This window comes from Triticum urartu, chromosome 6A (assembly GCF_056163025.1).
Source record: "Triticum urartu cultivar PI428250 chromosome 6A, HENAU_Tu73, whole genome shotgun sequence".
NCBI classification, from domain to species: domain Eukaryota; kingdom Viridiplantae; phylum Streptophyta; class Magnoliopsida; order Poales; family Poaceae; genus Triticum; species Triticum urartu.
In genome coordinates this window covers 315616920-315622824 of record NC_141878.1, presented here as the reverse complement: position 1 = coordinate 315622824, position 5905 = coordinate 315616920, and the positions used below count along the sequence as shown (strand labels likewise).

Genomic DNA, 5905 nt, shown 5'->3' with positions numbered 1-5905 from the left:
AGCTATATAGAGCTATCACATCTCTGTCAATTAATTTTGTTCTGCTCGGATGTGAAACTGCACATATTTAAAAATGTATCCAACATGAGACACTGGATATTGAGACCACCATGTGTTGTTACTTATTCTTTATGAACATGTACTAAATTTCTATTCTTTTTATAGATATGGGTTGCATATGTTCAGTGGAAGGGATATGTGTGCCAATTTGCATATTTTTAAATTTCTTTTATCTTTAACTTTGGAACATACATGGTCACTCGAATAGATATTAAGGAAGATATAGCAGAGAAGGAGCTGGCATCTTCGTGCCCTTCCAACTGGAGGTTAGTTCTTTACAATTTTCTTCATTATCCCTCAATCGTTCAAGTTCTCAGTCATTGTAGCGTACTTGCTGGCTTCTAGCTGCAATTTCATGGTGGTAGACACTGAATGTAGATTTTAAATTGTACGGACTGATTTAGAGTATGTTGACCTCTCGTGTTCTGAAGCCTTTTGATGTATGCTTCCATTTTGAAAGAATTGAAGCAATTGTTCCATGGAGTGAAATTACACTTTCATCCTCAAACAACAGGTGTCTCATTAAGTTTCTTATTCACCAATTGAAACATGTGTCAGTAATAGCACAACTAAAGTTGTTGAACACATTATTATAAAATGGTAGGCTGGATTATGGCTTGTATGCATTCTACAAGGATTATTTCCCATGGAATTAAAATTAGTTATCTATTTTTAAGGATACTATTTATGAAATTTTATCTGGCCAACTCTTTTTGTTAGGAAATGGAAGCGAGACTGTTGTATTTTCCCCTTGTAAACCAGCGATATGGGAGGACACCATTATTACAAATTTGAAGTCTGACTGCGTGTTATTGGCAAGATACCTACGTGGATGATATCGACAAGCTCGATGGCCACAATGAACCAGATGTTGTCAACTACATGGAGGACATCTATAAGTACTACAAGGCAGCACTGGTAACTACAATCTTCCTCTTCAGCATGTCTGTTGAAGCGACACACAACTGTACTTTCAGTCTTAAGATGAAATACGAACACATAGCCAACATCACTTAATTACTGTGCAATGGAACTTATGCTGACACAAGACAATATTTCTGTGATACCTCACTAATCTAAACTAAAGACTAACTAATTCGGAAATGAAGTAGACATGTTTCAAGTCCTTTTCAAGTCAAAGTGTTTAGTTTAGGTTGATGTACAGTGAACAAGAGTAGCATTGAGTAGCACACTTTTGCTTTCTAAAACCAGGGATACACATGCTCAGATTCTCATGCAACCATCCAGTACCATTTATATGTTCTTGGCTCTTCCTGTAGACTTTAATACTTCGCAGTGGATGTGTTTAGTATCTTGGTTTCTTTTTCTCCTTTTCGCTGAATCTACCCAATTATCCTATGGCTAGAATTGTTTTTAGAACTTAATCTCCTAATTTTTTTCCATGTGTTGCAATATATCCAAGGTTTTCTCATGAAACCATTTGATTTGTTTCTTGCACCTTCCATTTTTGTGTTTTCCTTAACCATCAGTTCATTTGATTCTGTATGACTGATCTCAATTGCCTGATAAACTTTTGAATTTCTGGAGTTATCAAGGGAATGTTATTTTTCTGTATAATGACTTTCTTTTACAATTGATTTTGTAAACACATATTTCTTACCGAAAGATATTCTTCATATGCCCACTAACTGAAACGAGCATAGTCGCTTTCGACATTTTTTATTCCATGAAGAATACATAGTGTATTTCTTTCTTTCCTGCTGTCTCGGAGGAAGAAGAAAATCTCTGAATTACGTATGTGTTTGAGCTATGAGGGACGCCTGTTATGTCATTTATTCTCTTACAGTACATCTTAGCAGCTTAGCTTCTTGAAGTTATATTTGTAAATAGTTTCATTTCGTGTAGGACATTCAAGAGTGAGTTGTTTTCTGTGGTCAGAAAAATAAACAATTCCAGTGAGATACTTGTATAATTCATTTGATGGCTCTTCTTTTCCTCAGGCTATTCTTTTCCCCAGGTTCTTATTGATCTCTTCTTTGCATGAGCTTCTGAACACACATCTAATGCTTCTAAGAAGCAAATTCCATAATCTAGCAGTGACTTGCTTTCCGGTGTTTTGGTGGGAGAAAATTTTCAGAAGCCAAGTTGTGCTGGACATAGGTAAACCTGCTCATCTCATTTAACTTATATTCTTGTGAACTATCATAATATCCTCCTGATGCTTCATGTTATGTTTACACATGCCACTTTATGACAATGTGAAGATATACTATGCCAAGGAGCTAAAAAAGGCTCTGGTTTTATGAGTGCTCAGGCTCTGGTCTGACTTGTACAGCAAAGTTCAAGACTGGTCGTATCAGCTGAGCCAGAGCAAGAAACAAAGCAGTTCTTTTGTGGACTGAGGGAGCATTTGACATGTATCATGTATGTCAACACACACGTTTAGATGGAATGTACTTATGTTCTAGGAAAACATAGGGCAACATTATTTGTGCCTTATTTGATATCAAAGAAATCATTGGCATGTTTGTACACTTCATTTATTATGTTTAAGCCATATTTACTGAACTTTTCTAGAGTCATTCCCATAGCACTGACAATGAATTCTAGAAGTTATGGACTTAATGTTATTCATAAGCTATTTTTTCAATTAACTTGATTCGGAACTTCAATTATGATACTGAGACTCCAAGCACAAATATAATTGAGACAATTAAGATTCATGCTTCTGTGTCCCGATATTTGTAATAAATAATAACGCTAGCTGCTCTTCTATAAATGGTTCAAATTTATGATACCCTCTTTTTCAAATTGGTTATATTATCGATTTCTCATACAACTAAAAACCTATTTTATTACTTGTGCGATGTTTTCACTGGCCCATTCACTATACAACTTCAAATCTATGTAAAGCATCACATGTGTTTCCAATATAATCTATTTATTACTTCTGTGATCTTTTCACGGGCCCATTCTCTATACATCTTCAAATCTATGTAAAGAATCACATGTGATTTCAATAGTAATCTACTCCCTCCGTCCCACAATATAGGACCTTTTCACAAATTATGTTAGTTTGCAAAATGTCTTATATTATGGGACAGAGGGAGCATTTATTAGTAGTGTGATGTTTTCATGGGTTGAACCACATTAAGCCATCGAATGTTTGCCCCGTCTTCGCTACAAGGTAAAACAAGTGGTGAAGTTGTTGTCACTTAGGAATGAAAATCATGTGCAATCAAGTTGGACACATATTTCTGATTTAGAACAATTGTCTAATGTGTGTTTATATGTATTTTTATCATCCCGTTGCAACGCACGGGCATTCAACTAGTTGAAGTAAAGGTAATTGAACCTATTAAAGTTGAAGAAAAGACTATCACTTATAATGTTGATCCTATTGTTCCTACCGCTTATATTGAGAAACCACCTTTCCCTGTTAGAATAAAGGATCATGCTAAAGCTTCAACTGTGGTTCGTAAGAGTAATGCTAGAACACTTAAACCCCTTGAGAAAATTACAGTTGAACCTAGTGTTGCTATGGTTAAAGATCTCTTGGTCGATAATATTGATAGGCATGTTATTTACTTTTGTGATGAAGTTGCTAGAATTGCTAGACCCGATACTAAAGATAAACATAGACTTGTTGTAGGCATGCATGTTGTTTCTGTTAAAATAGGAGATCATTGCTATCATGGCTTATGTGACATGGGTACTAGTGCGAGTATAATACATCATTCTTTATACGAAGAAATTATGCATGATATTGAACCTGCTGAGATAGAAGATATTGATGTTACTATTAAGCTTGCCAATAGAGATACTATTTCACCAGTCGGGATTGTTAGAGATGTTGAAGTCTTGTGTGGGAAAGTTAAATATCCTACTAATTTTCTTGTTCTTGGTTCCCCACAAGATGACTTTTGTCCCATTATATTTGGTAGACCCTTCTTGAATACTGTTAGTGCTAAGATAGACTACAAAAAGGATATTGTTACTGTTGGTTTAGGGGATATGTCTCATAATTTTAATTTTGCTAAATTTCGTAGACAACCCCATGATAAATAATTGCCTAGTAAACATGAAATTATTGGTCTTGCTTCTATTGTCGTGCCTCCTAATGATCCATTAGAACAATATTTGCTAGACCATGAAAATGATATGTTTATGAGTGAAAGAAGGGAAATAGATGAAGTATTCTTTAAACAGGGACCTATTTTGAAACACAACTTGCATGTTGAAATTCAAGGGGATCCTCCTCCACCCAAGGGTGATCCCGTTTTCGAGCTTAAACCATTACCTGATACTCTTAAATACGCTTATCTTGATGAAAAGAACATATATCCTGTTATTATTAGTGCTAGCCTTTCAGAGCAGGAAGAAGAGAGATTATTGAAAACTCTGAAGAAGCACCGTGCCGCTATTGGATATTCTCTTAATGATCTTAAGGGCATTAGTCCTACTCTATGCCAGCACAAAATAAAATTGGAGAAAGACGCTAAACTGGTTGATCACCAACGACGGTTAAATCCTAAGATGAAAGAAGTGGTAAGAAATGAAATACTAAAGCTTCTAGAGGCAGGCATAATTTATCCTGTTGCTGATAGTCAGTGGGTAAGTCCTGTCCATTGTGTCCCTAAGAAGGGAGGTATTACTGTTGTTCCTAATGATAAAGATGAATTGATCCCACAAAGAATTGTTACAGGTTATAGAATGGTAATTGATTTCCGCAAATTAAATAAAGCTACTAGAAGGGGGGAACATTTTTTTCGCAAAATACGATGGACGGTCCAGTGGGTCCCTGCTGTCAGGTGGAGGAATCATTATTTTCCGCGTAATAAGGAGGCACTTCCTAGATGCGGCCGTGGACCCAGCTGTCAGCCTCTCCACGTACAGTCCATGTCCGATGGAAGTCGTTCCTTGACCACATTGACCACGCCACGCCGAGAGCACCAGGGCGGTCGACGACAGCGAGGCCTATGAAGGGGACGACACGGATCTGGGGAAGACGCGACAGTGGATGCCCACGCGTAGAGGAGTATGAGGGTTCACTGGTTCGCTGCGGTGGGAGGCTGCTGTCGCCGCAGAATAACAGGGGGTGTGGGTGAGTAGAGGGATGGCATGGCCAGCGGTGGGAGTAGTAGGGGGCGGTGAGGCCTCCGCGGCATCGCAGCTGGCCACGGGAGGTAGGAGCATGAGGCACGACCGGCGCTGCTTTGGGCGGCTGGAGCAAGAAGACCAGAGGTTGAAGAAGCACTATGGCCGTTGGATGGACATCGTACGGTCACTGGAGCTAGAATGGTTCATATTGACTAAGTTGACAAAGCCCTCTGTCCCCGTCAACTTAGTTGGCCCACAAGTCAGCCTCCCACTATTGTGGGTCCCAGCTAGCAGGGGGTATTCATTTTTTTGTGCGTAATAAGGAGTCACTTCCTTGCGTGCGAAGATATAGTGGTGGGTCTGACCTGTCAGCGGTGGGAACGTTTTTTTTTGTGAAATACAGAGGCCCTTCCGGTGGGTCCCAACTGTCACATGGAGGAATCATTATTTTGCGTGTAATATGGAGGCATTTCCTTGCGTGCGGCCATGGACCCAGCTGTCAGCCGCTCCACGCACAGTCTACTTGCGATGGTGTCGTTCATTGACCATGTTGACCACTCCGCGCCGAGTGGATCCAAGGTGGTGGACGATGGCGAGGTCCCGGATAGCAACGAGCCAGAGATGGGAAGACGCGGGAGTAGAGTCGCAGACGGAGAGGTGTATGAGGGTTAACTGGTTCTGGTGTGGTGTGGTTCGGTAGTTGGTGGAGAAGAACAGGAGGTGTGGAGGGGTGGAGGGATGGCCTGTCCAACGGTGGAGTAGCACTTCACAGCAAAGCGTGCTA

General features: G+C 39.5%; 1 long non-coding RNA gene across 1 annotated transcript; it reads left to right on the top strand.

Annotated features, from left to right (window-relative positions):
- Positions 1-237: 237 nt before the first annotated feature.
- Positions 238-2109, top strand: LOC125515939 (uncharacterized). Its single transcript, XR_007287181.2, has 3 exons — positions 238-326; positions 781-978; positions 2022-2109. It is a non-coding gene; the product is annotated as an uncharacterized LOC125515939 (long non-coding RNA).
- Positions 2110-5905: the final 3796 nt, after the last annotated feature.